We start from the raw sequence: 27,801 nt of genomic DNA, 5'->3' as shown, positions 1-27,801 counted from the left end.
TCCCTGTCAGTTTCAACAGGAAGCCCTCTAAGGCATCGAGGTCTTCGGCCCGGCTTCTGAGCCGAGACCTCAGGTTGTTCAACCTTTGCCTTTATCGGCTCCGCTGGAGCCGATAAGACTCAGTCCACAGTTTCTGTGGCTTCCTCCGGCCGGGCCGAGGTTATCGAAGTACCGTGTCGGCTCCGACAAGATCTTCGGAGCCGACAACCAGAAAGAGGTCTAGGTCACCTTCTCTTGGCTCCGTTCATTCGGCTCCAGGATCTCCCCTGCTGTCTGAACGGAGCCAAAGGTCTCATTCCTCTAGGTCATCGAGGCTTTCCGATCATGACCTTCAGAGGGTGGTGAGTCGACTACTTAAGTCCGAGGCACTAGCCCAGATGCTTCAGAGCCCGACTCATCAGTCGGTGCCTGCCCCGTCCATCAACTCTTTCCTCCGACTCTTTGAGTTCGAGCCGGGTCGTGTCGGAACCGAGACTGTGGTCACTGAGCCGAGACAATTGTCTTCGGCTCCGCCGGGCTCCGCTTTCTTCCGTGGAGGAATCTCGGCGCCGACCTCCCTCGTCGGCTCGAGGGTGAGTGGCATCGACCCTTGTCCGACCCCCTCTCCCTCTCGGTGCTTCGGGCGCTGGTGAGTTCGGCTCATCGGCCTCGAGCCATCACTGTCGGTGCCGGGGGTCCTTAGCTCGGGCGGGACCTCTGGCTCTGCCTGACAGGGGTGCATTCGAGGTCATGCGGAGGTGTTAGAGCCTGGCTCTACTCCACAGTCGGCTCCGCCAGCCCTCCCTCTATGCTGCCTCAGGGTAAGTCGACTCACTCCTCATCCCGGACCGCAGAGAGCCAGCTCCTCAGGAGCCCCTTTGGGATTTCATCCTCTTCGAGGCCTCTCCTGATTTGGCAGAAGAGCCCTCGGAAGAGGAAGTGCAAGAGGAAGCACATTGACTCACCTGAGTCTATCACGCCGACACAGATCTGGATGATTCTGAGGGTTCCCCCGCCCCTTCTGAAGATGTCTCATTTGCAGACATTCTGGAGATCCTTAAACAGAGGGGAAATTGGCCAGCCCTCAACCCTTCGGAGGACGAATCTGTGTATCTTGAGGCGTTTGGCTCTCGTCCTTCCACCTCCTGGGTGTCCCCCCTTCACCCCTCATGCAGGTGGTTGCTAAGAAGGCATGGACGGCTCCTGATTCAGTGGACCCCACTCCCAGGAGACCCTCCAAATTCACAGCTCCATCAGACAAGCAATTTTTATCAAAAGGAGTTTCTGTGGATGCTATGGTGGTAGCTGCCGCCACAAAGAAGGAACTGGCTGATCCTTCAGTGCCTGTCCATCCACCTAACAAGGAATCTAGGTCCATGGATAGGTGGAAGCGGATGTTCTCCTCAGCGACATTTACCATGCGTTCGCTGAATTACCTGTGCCATTTCACTGCCTTCAAAGGGACTTGATCAAGGAAGCGAGTGAAATGTTGAAGGACCCTACAGCCGCGGGTTTCAAGAGAAAATGAACACGCAGCTGGCTACTTAATTCCATTTCCAACTCCTCCATGCGCCTCCTCTCTTATGCGGCCGATGGCGAGCAGAGCAGGAACAGGGGTAGCCTTACGTAGGCACGCCTGGATGCGGCTATGCAACTTTATGGAACCTTTCAAGACGTCTTTCACGAACTCCCTTTGATGGATCATCTCTTTTGGTCCTCAAGTGAAAGAAACCCTGACTAGGTGCGAGACTGATGGCAAGACCCTTTCTGCCGGAGTCCGTTTTGACTCCTTCTAGGCCTTACCCCAAAGGCCAGAAGGGTGGAAAGATGTGGTTCCGTAAACAATCTCAAGGGACTTCGCCTGACGACAGAGTCGCTTTCCTACCAGAGGCAGAGGTGGGAATAACAATGGTAGACGCCGCCCTAGGGGCAGGGGGGTCCGTGAGAACCAGGGCAATCGGGAAGCCTTTCCTGACAAGCCCTTTCAGCATCCCTGAGGTGTTGCCCGACTGCCCATCTTCGGAGGCAGTCGGGGAAGATTGTCACTGTACCCAGAAGCCTGGCTATCCCTGACTCAAGACAAATGGGTACAGTCCATCATTTCAAGGCTATTCTATCCCCTTTCTTCGCTTTTCCAAATCAGTCAAAAATCCCTTCCAGATGTTCCACCTCAAAGGGATATAGCAGCTTTGGAAATTTCAAAACTGCTTGCAAAAGAGCAATTCAGCCAGTGTCAGCAGACCAACAAGGATCCGGAATCTACTCAAGGTTCTTTTAGTTCCAAAGAAAACAGGGGACTGGAGACCAATTTTGGATCTCAGTATCTTGAACAGATCAGTCAAGAAAACAAGATTTCGGATGGTCACTCTGCAATCCATTCTTCCCCTATTGGGAAAAGGAAACTGGATGTGCTCTATAGACCTTCAGGATGCGTACTATCACATAAAATGAACAGACGCCCAGAAGATTCCTCCGCTTCAGGCTGGGAACCAGTCATTTTCAATTCAGGGCCATGCCCTTTGGTCTCACCACTGCCCCCCGGGTGTTTACCAAATGCATGGCAGTGGTAGCTTCTCACCTGAGACGACAAGGATTCCAGGTGTTTCCATATTTGGACGACTGGCTTCTCACAGCTCCCACCAAGCATCTCCTTCTGATGGCCAGAGATTATACTTTTCAAGGCTTGTCAAAAACTGGGTATTTCAATAAATTGCGAAGTCTGTTTTGTCGCCTTGTCGTACTATTACCTACATAGGCTAAATTTAGATACTATAAACATGTCTGCAACGCTAACGTAACCAAAGGATATCAGACATTCACAAATTGGTGTCACTTCTCAACAACAACAGAGCCAAAGCCAGGTTAGTTCTAAAGGTGTTGGGAATCATGGCAGCGCCATACCTCCTCCCATTGGCCAGATACCACATGCGGATCCTTCAGTGGATGCTTTTTTCTCAATGGTCATACCAGGAACTTCCAATGTCTCACACCATTATGATCATGCAAGCGCAAAAGCATCTCATGTGGTGGATGTCTTCCCCAGCTCCTGTCGGAAGACCATTTGTTCCACCTCCTCCAGTTGCTACTCTGACAACGGATGCCTCCCTGATCGGGTGGGGGGGGGCATTATCAGGGCAGGACAGTCCAGGGCACATGGCAACCAAACGAATGCCACTTGCACATAAATGTTCTGGAGATGAGAGCAGTGCTTTTAGCGTTGCAAGCCCTTCAAGACTCTCTTCCCTTGGGAACGATTGCAATCCAGACAGACAATATGTCTGTAGTGTGGTACATCAACAAACAAGGCGGAACCAGATCATACCCCCTGTGTCGAGAAGCACTCAGACTGTGGCAATGGGCGATTTCTTCTCAGCGTTTTCTGATAGCAACGCACATCCCGGGAAGTCCAATCACATTGCGGACAAGTTGAGCAGAGCTATACTCATGCCTCACGAAAGTGGTCTCTGAAAGACTCTGTAGTGAGAGATATTTCTCAAGTGGGGTCAGCCTTGCTGCGATCTTTTGCTACTCCCCAAAACAGCAAGTGCAGAGAATACTTCACTCTATTCCTTTACCAGGCCAACCCAGCAGAGACGCCTAGTCCAACCGACTTCTGAGATTTCCCCCCGGGACTCGGTCATTGTCCTCATTTTGTAAAAGCCCGGGAAAAAAAGTTTTTCGCTTTTAAAAAAACCCAAAAATTTTTTTGGCAAAATTTTTTTAATTTAAAAATTTTAAAATTGTTCCGGCCGGGATACTCCGACTCCAGTTTTGAGCAAAAGCGCAGCGATAAGGACCGACATATGAGGTCCGCACCGACTAATGAGACCACGCTAAGGCCGACTACGGTTCTCCAGTGCTCAGCGAGGCGCCTCGCAGCCCTGATTACCGATGACACTACATTACCGGTGTCTTCTGTACCCGAGGTCGCAGGCTCCTCGGTCCCCATTCCTACTGCAGGTAGTGACGCCACTCTTGGCGGGGAAACTCAGAATTTAGACAGGCCTGCCATTTCTCAAGGTGTCTTCAGGCCTTCCTCCTTCTGTATTAAAGCTTTCACTAAATCTAAAGCAGCCATGAAAACCAAAAAACAGGGTCCTCAGACCCCTCTCAAGGCCCATGCCTAAAAAGCAGATGCTTAAAATGGCTGAGGATTTGATTACTCTTATCAGGGGTTCTCAACCCCCCTCTGAACAAAGACCCAGATTAGAGGAAGACTACCCTTCCTCAGATCAAGCTTCTATTACCTCAGAACATTCTGAGGACCAGGATTATGCCTATTCTCCTTTCGAAGACTCTGATGCAGAGGAGTCTATTCCCTCGGTCTCCCCCCCTGAGGACTACTCTTTTGGGGAAACCCTGCATACATTGAGGGAACACTTTCATTGGGAAGGCCAAGATTACTCAGATTCCAAGAAAAGGCTCAGGGAATTTCTTCTACTCCCCCAGCATAGGCCCCTGGCTAGCCCTCCTGTTTTAGATATATTGGATGATGTGTACACAGAAGCCAGCCTTAATCAGATTCTTTGCCTCCAGCTCCTGTTAAACCAGACAGGTATTACCGGCTTCCTGATTCTCACCAGTTCCTATATAAAAGCCATACTGCTGACCCAGAAACTATTTCACAGGGTCCCAAGGGAATTAAGGCCTCTACTGCTAAAATCCCATTACCTTCACACAGACATTCCAGAGCTTTAGAAGGTGGGGGATAAAGGTGTACACCTCGGCCACTTTAACCATGAGGGCATTAAACTGTCAGTTCCATATGTTAAAAGTATCAACAGTTTTTGTTATCTCAGTTGAAAAGCAAAATGACACAACCAGAACAACCAGATTTAAAAGAATTGCAGGATTTGTTGCATGGTGCAGAGCAAGTGGGTAAGCATACCTTGCAGTGTGGTTTTGATGCTTTAGAGGCCTCTTGTAGAGCTGCTGTTATGGGGTCTGTTATACGTAGACATGCTTGGCTCAAAGAGCAAACCTTACCAGATCATGTCAAAGCCAAATTATTAGATGCACCTCTTCAAAAAGATGTATTGTTTGGTGTTAAAGCTGAGGAGGTACTAAAGAAAATGGAGGAAAAGCGAAATCAATGCAAACAGTGAAGATTTCCTGCAGGTACAACCTCCACGTTTCAGCAGAAACTGGCCTTCAAAAAATTGGTCCTTTTCAGCCACGGACAGACCTCAAAGGGGCAGATACAGATGCCCAAGAGGTAGAGGGCAACCTCAAGGATCTTTCAGAGCCAGACAGTGGCAAGCACCAACCCCAAGAGGTGGAGAAGATAGATCACAGTCATTTAGAAAACAGACACAATGACTTCCCCCTACACCTGCCAAGCAAAGCTTTAATGGCAGCACCTTTGGGCGGAAAACTGGCATTATTCTCGAAAAATTGGCATATTGTTACAAAAGACAAATGGATTCTGGACATTATAGACAGAAGCTACAGGTTCCACTTTCACACCTTTCCAAAAATGAGAGGCATGCCGAACCTGCCACAAAATCAAAGGGCAGAGGCACAAAAACAAATTTCAGCTCTCATGTACATGAAAGTGATTCAAGAGGTACCTGCACAAGAACAAGGTCAAGGGTTTTATTCCAGACTATTCCTGGTACCAAGGAAAGACAAACATTGGAGACCTATCTTAGACCTATCCATCCTAAACACACATCTACAGGTACCAAAATTCAAGATGCTCACATTACAGCAGCTTCTTCCCATGCTGGGCAAGGAATCTTGGCTGGTAACATTGGACCTCAAGGAGGCATACCTGCATGTCCCTATCAGACAAGATTGCAGAAGATACCTCAGATTTCTTGCAGGTTCAACCCATTACCAATTCTCTGCATTGCCCTTTGGCTTATCTACTGCCCACAGTGTTTACGAAATGCCTGGCATCAGTAATCGCCTTCTGCAGACTACAAGGAATACAAATCTACCCATATCTGGACGACTGCCTGATCCAAGCGGACAGCAAGGACATACTACTGCAGCACCTGGCGTTTGTAATAAAACTGTTGAACTTCCTGGGATACACAGTCAACAAAAAGAAATCAAAACTAATACCCTCTCAACAAATAATTTTCCTGGGTGCCAGCTTGAATACAACCACCCAGATGGCCTACCTCACACCAGACAAACAAGGGCAACTGTCTCAATACTTCAGCAAAATGGCAACTTTCACCAGGCTAACTGCAAGGAAAGTCTTGCAGGCTCTGGGATTCATGGCATCTTGCATCCTACTAATCCCATGTGCAAAGCTGCATATGAGGAAACTTCAGTGGTACCTAAAAAACTTATGGTCTCAACACAGCCACAGCTTGGAAACAATTCTACCACTCATTCCATGCCTTCAAAAGGAATTTTTGTGGTGGGCTCAAGCTTGCCAAAGAAACACAGGTCTCCCTTTCTGTGTACCTCAAGCAACTCAAATCATCACAACAGACGCCTCAAACTACGCCTGAGGAGCACATATGACAGATGAATGCATTCAGGGAAAATGGTCCCAAAAAGAGAAGCACCTACTCATCAACCAAAAGGAAATGCTAGCCGTGCAAAATGCTATTATGACCTTCAAAGTCCTACTGCATCCAGGCCAGCTATTGATAAGGACAGACAACACCACAGTGATGTGGTACATAAACAAACAGGGGGGAACTCATTCATACCCCCTGTGCAGGCAAGCCATGACCCTATGGAACACAGCACTGGAATTGCACATTCAACTACAGGCACAATTCCTGCCAGGGAAGGAAAACACACTGGCAGACAACCTAAGCAGAAATATGACAGATCCACATGAATGGAAGTTGCATCCTCAAGTTTTCACAAAGATAACTCAGGCATGGGGACAGCCAGACGTAGATCTCTTCGCTACCCACAGAAATTACCAGTTGAAAAAAATTTGTTCAAGGACCTATCATCCACAGGCCTGGAAAGTGGACGCACTTTCTTTCAATTGGGCAACATTGACAGTGTATGCCTTCCCACCTCTTCCTCTGCTGCCCAAAGTTCTATTAAAAGCCAGAGCAGAGAGGCCGAAATTGATTCTCATTGCTCCAGACTGGCCAAGACAACACTGGTATCTGCTCCTGAAGAGTCTGACACATTCCCCACCATGGATCCTACCTCTAGTCCCTCTTCTGTTGTCCCAGCACAACTACAAAACCCTTCACAGCCAGCTCAAAACCCTAAATCTAGCTGCATGGAGAATTCCTTGATTTCCCAACAAACTTTCCTCTCCAAGGAGGTGCAGGATGTCATCTTGGAGGCTAGAAGACCTTCTACTAGAAAAGCCTACTCCGCCAAATGGAAACGATTTTGTGCCTGGAATCAAGAAAAGGGCCAGAATCCTTGGGTAATAAATATACCTCAAATTTTACAGTACCTAGCTGAGATGTTAAACGGTGGACTTTTCCTTCTCCTCCATCAAGATCCACGCTTCAGCCATTTCTGCACAATACAACACAGATCCTCCTTTATTCTCTCATCCTCTCTTAAGGCAGTTCCTCAGAGGGGCAAAGAATATAAAACTCCCAAGGAAACCACCAGTCCCTGCTTGAGACCTCAACTTCATATTGGAAAAGCTGACCCTTCCTCCCTTCGAGCCAGCTTCTTCAACAGAACTACAATATTTGTCATGGAAAACAGCCTTTCTTCTGGCTATCACCTCAGCACGCAGGGTTTCTGAGCTACAGGCCCTCATGGCTGTGCAACCATTCATTGTCTTCCATCAGGACAGTTTCCTTACGAACCAACCCTACCTTTATGCCAAAGGTAATATCCAGTGTAGCTTTGAATCAGACTATCCACTTACCTACCTTTTGTCCTAATCCACAAAACAAAGGGGAAAGACTACTACATTCCTTGGACATTCACAGACAACTTTGTTACTATTTGGACAGGACAAAGCCATTCAGGAAATCCGAGCAACTCTTTGTGTCCTATGCTACAGGTGCTCAAGGAAAGGCTATTTCCAAACAGACAATTTCAAAATGGATAGCCCACTGCATATGCTTTTGTTACTCATTTCATGGAAAAACTGTGCCTGCATGCATCAGATCCCACTCCACCAGGGCCACAGCTACCTCTGCAGCCTTCCTCAGCGGGGTCCCTACCAAGGACATTTTGGAAGCAGCCACTTGGAGTTCAGTCCACACTTTCTCCAAGCACTATCACCTTCCACTATACTCTACATCTAGGGGGGGTTTTGCCACAGCAGTCTTGCAGGGCATCCTCGCTCCTCCTACTTCCACGTAGTGCCTACCACCCCTACTTAGCTTTGGGATTCTTCCCATCTGTAATGACTGCAGCTGTATGCACGATGAACATAGTACAGTTTTGTACCTACCATAAATGTAGATGTTCGAGTGCTCATACAGCTGCAGTCCAGGTTACCCCCTCTCCGTCCCCTCTTATGACAGGCCTTATGACATACACCTTATCATACAACCTATTTGGGGTATTCTCTTATGGTGTATTTGCTTGCAACTACTGTTTTTTGATTATTCTATATTGCATGTTTGCATAAATTTATGTTTTGCCTTCCTTCTGGGGGCACCTGACATCTGGGGCAAGAAAAACTGAAGAAAATGGCGTCAGCTGCCTCTTTTATACCCCTGCCGCACTGACGTCAGGGAAGAAGCGACGACAACCGACGCCGGACCTAGACTTTGGAATTCGGCCGACCGAAGACCCGCCTGGCGGCAGGATAACCCATCTGTAATGACTGCAGCTGTATGAGCACTCGAACATCTACATTTATGGTAGGTACAAAACTGTACTTTCTCTTTTTTCACTTTATTCAAAATGATGGTAATAACAATACTAACTAATTATGCAATTATATAGGTTTTTAGGGTTCTTGTACACAGACCTGAAGTAGTCTAGAAGGACGAAAGCGATCTTTAACAATAGGTTATGAAAATAGAAACTGATTTTTATATGCAAAATGTATATGTATATATTTATATATAATTGTTGATCGCAAAATGAACTAAGGTTGATATATTTCCAGCCATGTAGTATATTGCCTTGTATAAAATCACAGACTTAATAATCTACTTAATAATTTGGTTAAATAAGATGTACCATTAAAGTACATTAGGGCTATATATTATTATGACAGCTACTAGGTAGGGCAGGACCAGCTCGAATGTCACACTGATGGGGGAAGGGATGTGAATTTAACATGTGTACCAATAAGACTTTGTTTTACAGCACAATAAACCACTCCCATGCCTGATAAAAAAATTTAGAAAGCTTGTGAGGAAATTATTACTCTATTTTTGTTTTACTTGGATCGCTTGTCTGTGTACTTAAAGGATTTTCGACTGGAAACAGACTGCCTGCCTTGTTTGGATTGCTTTCGAATACTTAGTAATGCTGTAGAATTATATATTTTCTATTATTACTTTTTGACTTGACGAGTTTACGTTCGCTACTTCTACTACTATTGTCTGATCTGATTAATATACAATGATTAACTAGAAATATATGGACTGAAAATCTTCCACACAGAAGTTTCTTACACTGTTTTGGATCTATTATTCAGAGACAGACACATTTGCATAGCCCCTCTCAAAGGATGCAAATGAGGCAGCTTTTAAATATGGCAACTTTTGAATGACAGTGTTAACTTCTGATTCTGTAGGTCATAAAATGGTGCAGCTTGAAAAAGTAAAAATATTGTTGACGCCATTGTTATATTCAAGTGTATTAGTGTGAAAGAAAAAGTCTAATGTCATTGGTATTCTTTCTGTATGCTTGTTTGTTGGAGTCTGAACATTGTCTGTTGTCCCCTGCAATGGCTGCTTTTGTTTAGAAGAATGTGGATGTTGTAGTTTGCAGCCAAAGTTTACTTACCCGCACCCACTGATGAAGTGGTTTCCAAGATCTTGTTCCTAGTTTAATTGCCTTCAATAAGCATGGTTTATCTTCTGACATGCTTGCAGTTAACTGAAAGTTTATATTTTTCTTTTTTTTTCTTTTCATGCCAGTAGTTTTGTAGAGCCCACTTATGACCTTCACTATGGATGTCCTGTAACAAATTTTTATTTTACTGCAACTCTTTGCATAAAGATGTCCATTTATACAGAAATTAAAATGGTAATACATGACAACAGCTAGATTTTCATTTGTACTTTACTATTCTGCTTTGCATTATTTTATTTTGTATTGTATTTATATATCCTTTGTTGACTGAGTTAGTCCCACTGAGCTAGTGGTCTCTTTTCAGGAGAGACCCGAAGTGGTATTTATACTACTGAAGAAGTTTGGCAGGGGCATTGGAGAATTCTGTCTACTCTTTTTGATAGGTGTCATGGGATCTTTTACATCCACCTAAGCTGCCAACAGCTCAAGTAGATAGAACTTTAGTTTAACGTCTCCTATCTGAAGGACAACACACTCAGAAGTACTGCACTGCAGTGTCAACAATCCAATGCCCTGAAGTGAGAGGAGCCTATTGGTCTACCAGCACCAAAGGTGAGTGTGGTACCTGTTGAGCCAGTGACTCTTATTTTTTTATTCTTTTGTGGATTTCCCTTCACCAAGAGCAACTTCACTTATCAACTTGATTAATGCAGTAAAACTTGCTAAATGTACGAAAATACAAGTTCATGATAAAATCACTGGAGAGTTTTTTGAAACAATTTCTTTAGTATTAGGACAAGTCAAAGTAAATAGTTTGTGTAAGTTAGCAGACATCATCTTGCCGGTATTCCTAAGTAGAATGTATTTCACTCCCCCCCTCCCAATATAGATAACAAGAGTAAATCAATAGTGGCATCATAGTAGCTTACATAAAAGGCATAGGATATGAACCACTGTAGAAATTAACATGTAAAATGAGAATGTTATCCAATATGAAACTTCTAATGAATTTGTATATCTAAATTTAAAACAAATGCAGTTCTAAATTAAGCAGCATAAGTATTTCTAAATCAGATAAGTATAATTTGAAGGACATATAAAACTTGAAGTAATTTAGTATGCCAAACTGTCGTAGAAGTGGTAGAAAAAATAGGCGTGAGGCAATTTTGGTCATGCTGTAAACAGTGAGTATCATATCTAAGTTCAAATTGCAACCAGAACATTAAAACATAGGTGTAGAAAAGTACAGAAAAATGTAAAGAACTTAAAATGTATACATGCAGAAAGTGAAACGTGTTCACAGTTCAGTTCTGCAGAATTAGTAAGGCATAAAGAATGTGAAAGAGTGCTTATATCAGTTCAACCAGATCAGTAATAAATACATGACAGTAACATCCATGCATCAGTCAGAAATATTGTGCAGTACCACAGTACTAGTGATACATATATCTGAATTACAAACTGAAGTCCCATAGGTCCACCATCAGTTTCCAAGAAATGGTGATTCAGTCTTCTTTCATAACCCACTTCACTAAATCTAAGTTCAAGGCAAACAGGAATCAGACAGGGCTAGAAACATCCACAACAAGAGAAAAAAAAATATTGCTATCTGCCAGTCTGTTACTGAATCTGATTTATAACATTGAAGAAGTTCAGATGGAAAGACCTTAACATTTAAATGCTGAATGAAAACAAAGGGCTAACCGGTTTGTAGGTAGTCACTTTGTATTTACTGTCACTGAAATGAAACATACTGTCCAAAGCAGAAAATATTGCAGAAACAGGTGCAGTAAAGTAGTGATACTAAGGACCCATTTCCAAAGCTTGCTGTGTCTGTGTAAGTTGAGTTACTCTGGTATAAGACTTATTTATAGATGGACCTTAAACCAGAGTAAGTCACTTACACTGAGAGCAGGACTTTTGCAATCTGGCTGTAAATATTAACAGTGAGAATAAAAGCACATCATCAAAATATGTAAGGTGGCAGTCACTGCCTTTCTTGAACCAGAAAACAAGAAAATCTGCCTTTCTCACCTGAGGAAGTATTTCTTTATCTGACTCAAACCAATTACCTCAGCAGAATCACTTCTGATCAAATAGCACTGCAGAAGATATGTTCTTTTTTTACCTTCATCATTCTCCGACGGTGAGTGGGAAGCAAACCTTTCCTGTCGCTCTGTGCGCACAAGACAGAGAAACCAGTCCTAAATGGAGTACCCAGCTCTTCACAGTGTGCACAGGTGTGCATATACCAACATTCACACATGTAAACGGTTTGCAGAAGTTCCAGATCAGTTGCTGCATATCTTCGGAATGTAGGGAAAAAGGTGTGCAGTTAGTGGAGACCCATGTAGACTAGAAGGATATGTAGATTCCAAACTTATGGCATCCCAAATAAAATCAGACTGAGTAATCAACCAACGTCTTAGAGGCTATGCATTTTATAGCTGAACTTGTTTTGTCTAGGAAATAATTCCCGCTCTTCCCTTTACTCAAGAGTTTGTCAATTACTTAAGGATCGGGTTGCTGTAGTGGACTGTGTCCCTACTAGTTCCTTACTTCTAAATTATTTTTAAATTGAAAACCTAAAGTCTGATGCTCGAGAACCAGTACCAAAAAACTTGAGACATATTTTTGTGCATTGATTTGTAAACAGACCTATCAGTTTTAACTTTGATCCCAACAGAATTTCTCCAGAAAACTTTAACATTGACTTGTTTTCCTGTAACCATGGTAAGACTGAATTTATGCATCCCCTAGTATTTTAGTTAGAAATGATAATTACATGACTCACTTGTTTTTACCAGGCATTTGTTGCAGACCAGTTCCTAGAGAAGTCAATGGCTGTTATCAGTTAGTTGTAGTAAAGGTAATCTGTGAAAACCGACTTCCTCTAACAATAATCTGAGGAAGATGGCTTCCACTGCTAACAAAATGGGATCCCAGTAAGGTGCAGATAAACAGTTAATTTGTTTGCTGCAGGATTCTTGTCTGGAATATTCAGATAGTAAGTTATACATTTGATTGCTGCTCCTAATGTTTCTTAAAATGGATATAAGCAAGCAATAATTCCCAACAGGGTGAGTGTTATTGTGGAAATAACGCCCTCCCTGGGGTGTTCTGACCCCTGGAAGGGTGTTATTTCACAGTAACACATACCCTGGAGGGCATTTATTGCACTTGGAGAATAGACTGTCTGTAAAATTGTTTACTTATTTTTTTTTTAATTACTATATTATGTTTTTATATATTTTTGATTTAAAATAATTCCTCCTCCTAATGTTTCAAACTTGCTGTAGTATATGTAAAAGGTGTTGAAGGAAGCATTTTACAACTAAACTATAACTTTAAAAAATATCCAATTATTTCAGTTATTTACCTTTTTTTTGTTACATACTCCTAAAATGTTTGCTTTGTTGCCAGCCATTGGAGATTGAAGTCACTGAATAATGACATACATTTGAGTTTCAGGCTTTTTCCTTCAGAAAATGCATGCCAACACAATTCCTGCATTTAAGCAAGTTTGTAGTTTTATAACAACAATAACTACAATCTGTTTCTATTTTTGAGCCTTTGTTCCCTCATTAATTTAGGCTTTATCCAGATTTCTTCAGCTAATAGGTCGAGAGGGATGCAAATCTCTACATCTGCTGCCAGTGGTCATTCGTACTCACTCACTCACACTTGCACTTCAAAAAATGCAATAACACAAATCCTATTATTCAAGTAACTTTGTAATTTTACAACAGCAAAAATACAGATATACAGTATACAGTATTTGTTACCTATTGTATTCTCGAAAGCCGACAGTGTCGAATCCGAAATTGTCGACACGAGAATAGGGAAAGTGCAGAACATCGAATGGGTAAACTGAAAACTCCGTAAGGGGAGATTTCCGTTTACTTCAATGTAGTGCGGTCTCTGAGTTGGTATATTTAACTAGCGGGGGGTGTGGGGGGTGCAGGGGGCTTTCCCCCCCTGCCTACACCCTTTATATTTTCTTTTTTTTATTTTTTCCTGAACATTCGAAATTTTAATGGTTCGATCATTAAAGGTCGACCTTTAGTGATTCAAACCATTAAACTTTCTATGTTTTAATATGGACCCGAAAATGACATTGTTCTGGGGGCGGAACTCCAAAAACAAGTCTTTACCTCTGAGGCAATAGCTACTGGAACACATTCATTCTCTGATCAGGTGATAGCTAACCATGGTATAGCCGTCATGAAGGCAGCCATTAAGGGAGTATGTATTGTAGGCCCTAACCCCCTCCCCTGTTGGTGATGTGCTCATTTGCATCACCACAGGAACTACCTATGCCCGAGTTCCAAATGTGTGCTCCTTCACATGCGTTGACAGTTGCTATTGTCAACAGCTTGGACAGTCGCATTGTATACCCTTCCTGGAACCAGCATCCTAATTTCATTGTTTCTGGCTTTCTGCCGTAACACTGGAGCAGCAGAGAACTGTCCAGGAACCACCATCCCCCTCCCCGAGGATCGATGACCCATAACCATTCATTTCCCATCCTCCTCAGCCAGTTCCAGGGTCGGTGCTACTTGAATTGTAGTCAGCTGGGGTGCAGTCAAGGCTTTATCCTTCTGTGCCCCAGAATTCTGTACAGACAAGGCCATCTGTATATCAACACTGTCTCTCTAGTGTGATATCTGTCTGTCTGCCCTATACAAATCTGAAATCAAAGAAATTGACAAAAGGCTTTATCTTGTTTAACAGATGCATCCAAACTGCTTTGGCCTATCTAGAGTGGGATGCCTTACTCGACACTGCTTTAAAACATCACAGCATTGACTCATTTAGTATCCACTGAACCTTCTTGAGTAAACTGTGACCATAGTTCTGATGTTCTTCATGTTTCACTGTTGCAGTCATCACATTTGGGTTATTTGCTTGCAGTAGCCCTCAGTCGGCCTGATTAACAAAGTCTTGGGTGCTGCGTCGGTTGCTGTCCCTTCTTCCATGACGTTAGGTCGTCAGGGGTATAAAGCATGCAGCTGACGCCATTACATCAGTCTTTCTTGCCGTGCGGTGCCCAAAGCAGAAGCAGTTTGCAAGTGCCAGTCGGCCGACTCCTGAAATTTTCATTTTCGAGTTTCAGAACCAAAGTCTTCAACTAAAAGCTAAGTACCCCATTGGGGAAACTTTTTCTTGCTCTAAACCGATGTCAGTAAAAGTAAATAATTGCATTACTTGTGGAAAGCAAATATCTCATAAAGATTTTCATTCGTACTGTATTCCTTGCCTAGGCCCTGACCACGACGTACCTCTCGTCAGTTTTGTGCCTTATTTAAACCATGAACTATCTGTGGTTGGTATATTTACACTTCTAAATATTTTGGTGCTCGGTTCAATTATCCTGATATGTCTTCGGTAAGCCATCCGACTACCTACATTCTGAGAAAACGCAAAGATAAAGACAGAGACAGGCCGCCGAGGTCCAAAGCTGCCGACGATGCTTCTCCTAAGCCAGTCACCAGTTCGCCGGTACTCAGTGAGGTGCTTTTTCAGCCCCTGATACCTGCTACTTCAGATTCGCAGGCCTCTACTGAAACCCATTCGGAGTCCGGTATGCCGCAAGATGCATCAACTTTGGAACCTGCGGATGTCTCTACCTTGGATGGGTCTGGAGCCGCTGTGCAGGCACCGGCTTCTGAGGGTGTATTCAGGCCTACTGACTTGTGTATTAAACCGATGCCATCTTCTTCTTCAAGGCCTAAAACTCAAACCATGCCTAGAAAACTGATGCCCAGACCGCATGGCCAGGCCTCTATACTTAAAAAACAAATAAGAATGGCTGAAGACCTTATTAATTTAATCAGGGGAAGCCAACCTTCCCCCTCTGAGAGACCTAGGACTGAGCTTGCTTATGATACTTCTAATCAGGATTCTGAATTTTCTATTTCCTCTGATGATCAGGATTTACCCTTATCTACCTATGAGGATTCTGATGCTGAGGACTCCATTCCCTCTGCATCCCCCTCAGAGGATTTTACTTTTGGTGAAACCTTGCATACCCTTGGGGAGCATTTTCATTGGGAAAGTCAGGATTTCTCTGATTCTAAAATGAAGCTTAGGGATTTCTTACTCCTGCCCCAGCACAGGCCCTTAGCCATACCTCCTGTACTAGACATTGTTGATGATGCCTTTTCGGAATCTAGCTTGGCCCCTCACTCTTTACCTCTTGCTCCCAGAAAACCTGATAGATATTACAGAATCCCTGACTCTCTCAAGTTCCTTTATAAAAATCCTACTGCGGATCCTGAGACCATTTCACAGGGACCCAAGGGCATTAAAGCTACTACTGCCAAAAATCCTACCCCCTCTGATAGAGACTCCAGGGCGCTGGGTAGATGGGCTAAGAAGGTATACACTTCTGAAACTTTGGCCATTAGGGCTTTAAACTGCCAGTTTCATATGTTAAAGTATCAGCAGCATATTATTGGATTGCTTAAACAGAAAATGATGTTGATTCCTGATTGTGCTGAAAATAAGGATTTACAGGATTTACTGCATTCAGCTGAACAAGTTGGAAAACATACTTTGCAATGTGGTTTTGATTCACTAGAGGCATCTTGCAGGGCTGCTGTAACTGGGTCTGTACTTAGAAGGCATGCTTGGCTTAAGGAGTGGAGTAATCCTTGCTAGATCATGTTAAAGGGAAATTACTGGATGCTCCCTTAAACCAGGACCGCCTGTTTGGCAACAAGGTAGAAGAGGTTTTTAAAAAAAATGGAGGAAAAAGCTAAATCTATGCAAACTGTTAAAGATTTTTTACAAGTGCAACCACCAAGATTTAGTAGGCATTGGCCTTCCAAGAATTGGTCCTTTCCTGCCTCTTCCAGACCTTCTCAGTCCAAACCCAGAGCCAGCAGAGCTCCCAGGCTTCAGTCCCAGGGTGCACACAGGACTAAGCAGTGGGGTCCTCCACTTCCAAATCTGGGAGTAATAAAACTCCCCCCTATGGTAAACTGCCTCAATGACTTCTTTTTAAAACTGCCAAGCACTTCTCAACTGACTGCCCCTTTGGGGGAAAGATTGCTCTTCATGCAAAGAACTGGGAACTCATTACCCAGGACAGATGGGTTTTAAATATTGTGTCCAAGATACAGATTTCACTTCCATACATTACCAACACCAAGCGGGTGGCCAGATCTACCCCCAAATCAGTGGGCAGAGGCCCAAAAGCAAGTATCTTTTAAGCATGGGGGGCTATTCAGTTGGTACCAGAAGAGAAAAAGGGACAAAGGTTCTACTCGAGACTTTTCCTGGTACCCAGAAAAGACAATTCATGGCGTCCTATCCCAGACATGTCTACTCTAAACACCTTTTTGGTGATTCCAAAATTCAAGATGCTGACTCTTCACCAGTTGCTCCCTATGCTAGGCAAAGACTCCTGGTTGGCAACACTAGATTTAAAGTAAGCATACCTGCACATCCCAATCAGGGAATCTTGCAGAAGGTACCTATGCTTCAAAGCAGGCTACATGCACTATCAGTTCTCTGTACTGCCCTTTGGCTTTTGGCTATCTACTGCGCCCAGGGTATTCACAAAGTGCCTAGCTCCAGTTATTACATTTTGCAGGCAAAGAAATATTCAAATATACCCATACCTGGACTATTGTCTAATTCAGGCAGAAAGCCAGGACATACTTTTAAATCATCTGGCCTTTGTACAAAGGGTGCTAACATGTCTGGGGTACACCATAAACGAAAAGAAATCACAGTTGGTACCCTGTCAACAAGTTATATTCCTGGGAGCAAACTTGAATACAACTTCCCAGATGGCTTTCCTTAAGCCAGAGAAACAAATTCATTTGACAACCTACTTCAAACAAGTGGCCACTAAAACCCTACTATCTGCAAGACAAATACTACAAGCCTTGGGATTCATGGCCTCCTGCATGCTTCTAATTCCATATGCAAGACTGCATATGAGAAAACTTCAATGGTATCTAAAAAGCCTATGATGTCAACATTCTCAGGATCTAGAAGCAATGATTCCCGTCATACCTTGCCTGTGCCTATAGTTCTTTTGGTGGGCAGTGGCCTGCCACCAAAACAAGGGACTACCATTCACACTACCCTCTGCCTCTCAAACCCTAACAGCAGATGCATGAGACTATGCATGGGGGGGCTCACCTGGCAGGGAAGTGCATTCAGGGCAAATGGAACCCAAGTCAAATGCACCTGCATATCAATTAAAAAGAAATGTTAGCTGTACAGAATGCTCTGACAGCCTTCAAGAACCACATTCTTCCAGGACAATTAATGGTAAAGATGGACAACACCACTGTTATGTGGTACATAAACAAGCAGGGGGGTACACATTCTTACCCCCTCTGTAAACTAGGCATGGCATTGTGGAACACAGCCCTGAGCTACCATGTGCATCTACAAGCTCAGTTCCTGCCAGGAAAACTAGACACACTGACAGATGAACTAAGCAGAAACCTCATGGACCCACACAAGTGGAAACTGGAACCAAGGATTTTCAACATGTTGAAAAGCAAATGGGGGAGCCCAGATATAGACCTGTTTGCCTCCCCCCAGAACTATCAGTTGGACAAATTTTGCACAAGGACTCCCCACAAACAAGCTTGGAAAGTGGATGCTCTGTCCTTCAGCTGGAAAAACCTGTCAGTTTATGCTTTTCCTCCTCTGCCTTTGCTCCCCAAAGTACTACTAAAGATCAAACAAGACAAACCAAGGATGAATTTGATTGCACCGGACTGGCCACGCCAACACTGGTACCCCCTCTTGCGCAGTGTGTCACTGTTGGCCCCATGGCACCTGCCTCAGACTCCTACCCTATTGTCTCAGCAGGAGAAGCAGATTCTGCACCCTCAGCTTCAAACACTGAATCTAACAGCCTGGCTAATTACCTAATCTCTCCTTTACCATCCCTCAGTAAACCAGTGATGGATATCATTTTAGAGGCAAGGAAGCCTAGTACTAGAAAATCTTATGCTGAAAAATGGAAAAGATTCTGTGCCTGGAACCAAACTCAAAGGATGAGCACAGCAGTGCCCAATTTACCTCAGCTTTTACAATACTTAACTGAGATGCTTCACAAGGGCCTGTCTTTCTCCTCCATCAAAATTCATGCCTCAGCCGTTTCAGCTCATTTTAACACAGAACCTCCCCTCTTCTCTCATCCACTGCTTAAGCAGTTCCTCAGGGGGGGGGGCAAAAATTTACAACCACCCAGGAGAGCTCCAACTCCAGCCTGGGATCGTAACTTTGTATTGTAGAAACTCACTCTCCCCCCGTTCGAGCCAGCTGCTACTGCAGACTTAAAAATCCTTTCTTGGAAAACAGCTTTCCTTTTAGAAATCATTTCAGTGAGAAGGGTATCTGTATTAAAGGCCCTTATGGCAGTGGAGCCTTTCATTATTTTTCATGCAGACAGGGTTTCCCTCAGGACCAATTCCTCCTTCATGCCCAAGGTGGTATCAGGTGTGACCCTTAATCAGTCCCTTCATTTACCAACCTGCTTTCCTAATCGACAGAACAAAGGAGAACGGATACTGCACTCATTAGATGTGCACAGACAACTTAGATTCTACTTGGGTAGGACTAAACCTCAAAGGAAATCTGAACAACTGCTGGTGGCATTTGCTGCAGGGGCAGAGGGAAAGGCTATTTCAAAACAAACCATCTCCAAATGGATAGGCCATTGCATTCATTTCTGCTACAAGCACCATGGAAAACCTATCCCACTGGGGATCAGACTCCACTCAACTAGGGCTGCATCTACCTCTGCAGCCTTTCTCAAAGCCGTCCCTTCCAGGGACATCCTAGAAGCTGCTACCTGGAGTTCTGTACATACTTTAACCAAGCATTACCATCTGCCAGTTTTCTCTAAATCCAGAGCTGGCTTTGCCACTGCAGTCTTGCAAGGCCCTATAGCTGGTCGTAATGCTATCTAATTTCCTCCTCCCATCCTTAGCTTTGGGAATCTACCCAAATGTGATGACTGCAACAGTAAAACACAAAGAACATAGTACAGTTGTGTACACTTACCATAAATGTAGATGTTCGAGTGTATTCACTGTTGCAGTCCTGGTTACCCTCCCTCCGACCCCCTTACTTATTTTGGCTATACCTCTACTCTCCTTTACTTTGCTCAAAAGCTTTTTGGTGTATTTACTTTTTTGTTGGGGGTATAACCTTGTATATTTATATATTTAGTTGCTTCCCTTTAGGGGGGCACCTGACATCTGGGGCAAGAAAAACTGATGTAATGGCGTCGGCTGCATGTTTTATACCCCTGACGACCTGATGTCATGGAAGAAGGGACAGCAACCGACGCAGGACCCAAGACTTTGTTAATCAGGCTGACTGAGGGCTACTGCAAGCAGATAACCCAAATGTGATGACTGCAACAGTGAATACACTCGAACATCTACATTTATGGTAAGTGTACACATCTGTACTTTTTATGTACTTTAAACATCCATGTTGTAAATAGGTCTCAGTGGCAAACAAAAGTGAAAGATCATTTTGAGAGGGACTGATATAGTGGAAATAAATATTTACAGCAATGGGACTGCACCAACATCATGAATAATTTAAATATAGGTTTGTTACAATATCATTTAGTACCTGCATATGAAATTAGATCATGTAGGAATGCAGTGTACATCTTAACAGGAATATAAATAAGAGGTGATATTCAGCAAGTACAGTGTAGTAAACAGAGAACTAAGGGGGCTAATAACCAGAACAGCAGATTGTATAACAGATTAAAGTGATTGAGCAATAGGTACAAATTAAATATGTATACAATACTTTGCAGACAGAGCAAAGAATTGAAAATGAAGGTGAAAATAAACTTTGCTCTTAATACGAGACATTATTTATTGGCAAGCTAGAAGGGCATTAATGCCCGTGCTTGAAAAATTTGTATGCATGTATTACAGGAAAGGCTTATTTTATTATGCAAGGTTTTTGTTAAGTAGATTGTCTCACAAAGTAGCATTTCGGGATACTAATGGCCATTTACTAACAGGAACTAATATTGTGAATGGTGTAACTGTTCATTTGGTAGTTGTCCTCATTTTCATTGTAAAGATGTGGAACTCTTATACAGTGATGCATCATCCAGAAGCTTGTGGTAGGCAAGATCATGCCCAACACTCCCGCAAAGGTGCCTTTGTTGTCATTACTACCCAGTGCCTAAGTGTGAATTAGCTCATAAACAGAAATGTAACTATGACTAATCTGGGGAACTCCAATCCTGTTACAGACAGAGCCCACAGGCAGCAGACACACACGGTACAAGTACAGTGGCCTTGGTATTTTTACATTCCACTAACACAGAACAGTACCCGTGAATGACAACACAACACAGAAACTGAAGATACAAGTCTATCTTGTTAAGAGCCAGCAGTATGACTCATGCAGTGTTCAAAAAGCTATACACATTTATTATTTATCTTCAAGCTTCTTAGTGCACTCCTTGTAACTGCTCCCATGGGCAGCCATAAATGGTATTTAACACCAGCTTGGATATGTTATCACTGGTCAAAGAAGCAAGAGATAAGGAAGGAGGCTACACAGTTATAACCATAGCTGGTATTGGGATAGCCACAATTGAGGAAGATCCAGCCACATGAGGTGTTAACAGATGAGGACCCCACGGTGTGAGTTGTTGGGTGCCTGTTAGGTGATTATGCTGTCTACTCACCAGGGCACCAAAAACAGCTGGAGAGAGGGGAAATTGACCCGACAGACCAAACCAGCTAATGCAGCATACCATAGGCAAAGGTTGCATCTGGTTGTACGTTTCCTGGATCAGTCCGTTATGTTTGTGGCAGTTATCTGCTAACCGTTATTGATGTTTTTTTGGCCATGTACTCTTGCCATTTGGGAGCACCCTTTTACAATATGCAGAACAGTAATAGACTCAACAACCAAGTGAATAGAGTGACCATACATCTCCCCCCCAGCAGCTCTTTTCTTCAGGCTATAGAGTCCTCAATTGCATTGTACCTGGTGATGCAGAATGCGCCTCATCCAGTAAATGTGAGATAACCTCTGCAAGAAGTCATCCTTGCAACAGCACCTTTTGCTTTCATTTTATGCTACTCTTGGTGATCTGAAAGTCATTAAAAATCCTCAGCAATACAGCACAACACTGGCTTACTAACCACCGTGACACATTGCACAACAAAATAAGTATGCAACTCACAATACAGCAGTTCACAATAAAGGCAAAGTGCAGTGAACTTTAGGCCACAGATGTAACTCACTGAAGCTCTCCATGTACTGTAATGACCTTTCAAACTTGCATTTGTAGGCACATGTGTTGATGCAGTTGCCTTTGCATATCCTAGGCACAGGTCTGCAGTGCAGCACCTTACTTCAGCGCGCGCACACACACATTACTGTCCTGGCCACAACACCACATAACCATGGATATATGCGAAATGATGCAGAGCAGCCCATGAGGTGCAAATATGTACCAAAACTGATCATTATGGATTTGTTTAAGTTTGTCACTCTTAGCAAAACACAGCAAGTCGTTCATTGCATATACAGAAATAATGGCAGTAATATGGTGTATACCAGCAGTTACAGTCATCCAGTCCTCTGGAGGCACATGTACCATCGTGCACACTCAAGATTTTATGAGGCAAACAAGAATGCACATTTGCAACCTAATGTAAGCACAGCGGTGTACCTGCTCACGTGAGTAGTTCCACTAGAAGCTGCTGCATTGTGGGCATTACATTCACTCAACCAGACCTGATGTAAGCTGTAGTACTACACAGTATGCCCTTCACCATAAGTTATACACTGTTGTAAAGCAGGTGATATATCGTCTCCCTGTTGAAGTATTGAGACAGATGCTTGTTAAAGTACTGTATTTTATTTGTTGTCCTTAGCTTGTAAAGTGCATGATTGGAGAGAGCATCAAACCTAAATTTGTCCAGCTACTGTCCTGATGCTTTTCTGTTACAAACAAAATCATAAATGCATTTTAAGTACAGGTACAGCTGAATGTGAATTTACATTTAGAAGTTTGGCATCTATCCTGACTGCATTCTCAGATGTTCTTCGTGTTTCACTGTTGCAGTCTTCACATTTGGGTTATCTGCCTGCAGGTAGCCCTCAGCCGGCCCGAATACTAGAGTCTTTGGATTTCTGCGTCGGATGCTGTTGCTTCTTCCTTGACGTCAGGTCATCAGGGGTATAAAACCTGCAGCCGATGCCATTACATCAGTCTTTCTTGCCATGCGGTGCCCAAAGCAGAAGCAGTTCTCAAGCGCAGGTCAGCCGACTCCTGAAATTTTCGTTTTCGAGTTTCAGACCCAAAGTCTTCAAAAAAAGCTAAGTACCCCATTGCTCTAACCGATGTCAGTAAAATTTAACAATTGTCTTACCTGTGGAAAGCAAATACCTCATAGAGCTTTTAATTCCTGCTGCATCCCTTGTTTAGACTCAGACCACGACGTCCCTCGTTGTTGTTTTTTTGCCTTGTTCAACACCTGAACTATTCGTCGCCGGGCTATTTTTGCAGCGAATTACTTTCGTACTCGTTATGTGTACTCCAAAATGGCTTAGTCAAGCCATCCGACTACCGATATTCCAAAAAAAGTAAGGATAAAGACAGAGACAGACCGCATAGGTCCAAAACTGCCGACGACGCTTCTGCTAAGCTAGTCGCCAGTCTGCCGGTACTCAGTGAGGCGCATTTGCAGTCCCTGATACCCACTACTTCTGATTCACAGGCCTCTACTGAGACCTATTCTGAGTCCGGTATGCCGCGAGATGCTTCTTCGACTATGGAACCTGTGGATGTCTCTACCTTGGATGGGTCCGGAGCCGCTGTCCAGGCCCCGGCTTCTGAGGGTGTATTCAGGCCTACAGACATTCATATTAAACCGATGCCATCGTTTTCATCCAGGCCAAAAATTCGCACCACGCCTAGAAAACCGACCAAACCGCAGACTAAGGCCCATATGCCTAAAAAACAAATGCTTAGAATGGCTGAAGACCTTACTACCTTAATTAGGGGAAGCCAGCCTTCCCCCTGTAAGAGACCTAGAGCTGATTTTCTGTCTGATTCTTCTGATCAGGAATTTGATATTTCTGCTCCTGATTACCAGGATTTACCCTTATCTACTTATGAGGATTCTGATGCAGAGAATTCTATTCCCTCTGCTTGCCCTCCAGAGTATTTTTCTTTCGGTGAAACCTTGCACACTCTTAGGGAGCATTACTGCTGGGAAAGCCAGGATTACTCTGAGTCCAAAAAGAGACTTGGGGAATTCTTACTACTACCGCAACACAGGCCTTTAGTAATCCCTCCTGTTCTGGACATTGTAGATGATACTTTCTTGGAATCTAGCCTTACCCCAGACACTTTACCTCCAGCTCCCAGAAAACCTGACCAGTACTACAGAGTACCTAACTCTTACAAGTTCGTCTTCAAGAATCCTTCTGCGGATCCAGAGACCATTTCCCAAGAACCAAAAGGCATTAAGGCTACTGCTGCCAAAAATCCTACCCCTTCTGATAGGGATTCTAGAGCCTTAGACAGATGGGGTAAGAAGGTATACACTTCTGCTACTTTGGCCATTAGAGCTTTAAATTGCCAGTTTCATATGTTAAAAGTACCAGCAGCATGTTATGGGGCTACTTAAACAGAAAGTTATGTTGATTCCTGACTGTACTGAACACAAAGAATTACAGGATTTAATGCATTCTGCAGAACAAGTTGGTAAACATACTTTGCAATGTGGTTTTGACGTTTTAGAAGCATCTTGCAGGGCTGCTGTCACTGGGTCTGTAATTAGAAGGCATGCTTGGCTTAAGGAACAAAACTTGCCAGATCATGTAAAAGCTAAATTACTGGATGCTCCCTTAAACCAAGACTGCCTTTTTGGCAACAAAGCAGACGTCGTCCTCAAAAGGATGGAGGAAAAAGCTTAAATCTATGCAAACTGTTAAAGATTTCCTACAAGTGCAGCCTCCCAGATTCAGTACGCATTGGCCTTCAAAAAACTGGTCCTTTCCAGTCCCTTCTAGGCCTTCAATCCAAACACAGGAACAGCAGACCACCTAGGCTACAGTCTCAGGCTACGCAAAGACCTAAACAGTGGGGGGCTCCCACTCCCAAAGCAGGGAGTAGTAAGCCACCCCCCTACGGAAAAATGGCACAATGACTCAACCTTAACCCTTCCAAGCCCTGCTTAACTACCTGCTGCCTTAGGAAGAAAGCTCACCCTGCATGCAAAAAACTGGGAACTCATTACCCAGGACAAATGGGTTTTGAACATAGTTTCCCAAGGATACAGATTCCACTTCCACAAACTGCCAACCCCAAATGGTTGGCCAGACCTACCCCCAAACCAATGGGCAGAGGCCCAACAGCAGGTTCTCTCTCTTCGCAATATCAGGGCTATTCAACCTGTCCCAGCAGAACAATGGGGACAAGGTTTTTATTCAAGACTTTTTGTGGTACCCAGAAAAGACAACTCCTGGCATCCCATCCTGGACCTCTCTATTCTCAACACTTTCTGGTAGTTCCAAAATGATAACTCTGCAACAGCGTCTTCCCATGCTAGCCAAGGATGCCTGGCTGGCAACCCTAGACTTAAAGGAAGCTTACCTCCACGTCCCAATAAGGGAATCTTGCAGGAAATACCTACGCTTCAGGGCAGGCTCCATGCACTATCACTTCTCTGCACTTCCCTTTGGTTTATCTACTGTGCCCAGGGTATTCACAAAGTGTCTAGCTCCAGCCATTGCATTTTGCAGGCAGAGAAATATTTAAATTTAACATAATTGGACGATTGTCTTATTCAGACAGAAAGCCAGGACTTGCTATTACAACACCTGGTATTCATAAAGAAACTTCTAATCTCTCTGGGGTACACCATCAACAAAAAGAAATCTCACCTAGTACCCTGCCAACAGATTGTATTCCTGGGAGCAAGCTTGAACACAACTTCCCAGAAGGAATTCCTCACTCTGGAGAAACAAGTGTATTTGACAAACTACTTCAAACTGTTGGCCACAAAACCCCAGCTATCCGCAAGGAAAATACTGCAAGCCCTGGGGTTCATGGCCTCTTGCATTTTCCTAATTCCATATGCAAGACTGCATATGAGGAAACTCCAATGGTATCTAAAAAGCCTATGGTGTCAACATTCTCAGGACCTGGAAACCATGATTTCTATCATTCCTTGTATGAAGACCGCGTTCCTTTGGTGGGCAGAGGCCTGCTACCACAACAAGGGACTCTTTCACTCTATCCCCTGCCGCCCAAACCCTAACAACAGACGCATGAGACTATGCATGGAGGGCTCACATGGCAAGTCAGTGCATTCAGGGCAGATGGAGCCCAAGACGCATGCACCTGCACATCGATCAAAAAGAAATGTTAGCTGTACAGAATGCTCTGACAGTCTTCAAAGACTGTATTCTTCCAGGACAACTATTTGTAAAGACAGACAACACCACAGTTATGTGGTACATAAACAATCAGGGGGAACCCACTCGTACCCTCTCTGCAGACTAGCCATGGTTCTGTGTAACACAGCCTTGAGCTACCAAGTACACCTGCAAGCTCAATTCCTGCCAGGCAAACTAAATTCACTGGCAGACGACCTAAGCAGAAATCTCATGGGCCCACATGAATGGAAACTAGAACCCAAAATATTCAACCTCTTGAACAAATGGGGACTCCAGAGGTAGACCAGTTTGCCTCACCTCAAAACTACCGATTGCACAAATTCTGCACACAAACTCCCCACAGCCAAGCTTGGAAAGTGGAAGCCCTGTCCTTCACCTGGGAAAGCCTCTCAGTTTATGCCTTTCCCCCTCTGCCTCTCCTCTCGAAGGTCCTACTAAAGATCAAACAGGACAAGCCAAGGACAATACTGATTGCACCAGACTGGCCACGCCAGCACTGGTGTACCCCCTCTTGTGCAGTATGACACTGCTACAACAATGGCACCTGCCGCAGACCCCTTCCCTGCTGTCCCAGCAGGCGGGCCAGATTCTGCACCATCAGCTTCAAACCCTGAACCTTGCAGCCTGGCTAATTCCTTGAGCTCTCCTCTAGCATCCCTCAGTAAGCAGGTACTGGATGTCATTCTGGAGACAAGATGGCCTAGTACTAGAAAATTCTATGCTGACAAGTGGAAAAGATACTGTTCCTGGAGCCTAGCTCAGGGGATGGGCACAGCGGTGCCCAGCTTACCTCATATTCTACAGTACTTAACAGAAATGCTCCACAAGGGCCTATCCTTCTTGTCAATTAAAATGTATGCCTCTGCCATTTCAGCACATTATAATACTGAGCCACTCCTCTTCTCTCGCCCCTTGCTAAAGCAATTCCTTAGAGGGGCCAAAAATTTAAGACCCCCCCCCCACAGGAGAGCTCCCACTCCAACCTGGAACCCTAACTTTGTATTGGAAAAGCTCACTCTTTCCCCCTTTGAACCAGCTGCTAGAGCAGAGTTGAAATTCCTTTCTTGGAAAACAGCCTTCCTTCTAGCCATTACTTCAGCTGGAAGAGTATCTGAATTACAGGCCCTCATGGCAGTAGAAACCCTTCATTATCTTCCATATGTGGACAGGGTTTCCCTCAGGACTAATCCTTCCTTTATGGCCAAGGTGGTGTTTTCTGTGGGTCTAAATCAGTCCATTCATTTGCCTACTTTTTTCTTTAATCCACAAAACAAAGGCGAACGAATACTGCACTCTATGGACCTGCACAGACTACTTGGATTCTGTTTGGACAGGACTAAATCTTATCAGAAAATCTGAACAGCTGCTAGTTAGCTTTGCTGCAGGGGCAGAAGGGAAGGCTTTTTCAAAGCAAACCATTTCCAAATGGATAACCCATTGCATCCATTTCTGCTACAAGCACCATGGAAAACCTGCCCCACAGGGGATAAGATTACATTCCAC

At 44.0% G+C, this 27,801-nt stretch overlaps 1 protein-coding gene across 1 annotated transcript in view; it reads left to right on the top strand.

The window, feature by feature from the left end:
- TMEM164 (transmembrane protein 164) overlaps positions 1-27,801 on the top strand; it is a 1,027,811-nt gene that overhangs the window by 479,006 nt on the left and 521,004 nt on the right. The gene's annotated exons all lie outside the window — the stretch shown is intronic.

Source organism: Protopterus annectens, chromosome 15.part0 (assembly GCF_019279795.1).
Source record: "Protopterus annectens isolate FY-2018-M chromosome 15.part0, PAN1.0, whole genome shotgun sequence".
NCBI classification, from domain to species: Eukaryota; Metazoa; Chordata; order Ceratodontiformes; family Protopteridae; genus Protopterus; species Protopterus annectens.
The sequence above is the reverse complement of the archived record's forward strand: the minus strand, read 5'-3'. Positions and strand labels throughout refer to the sequence as shown.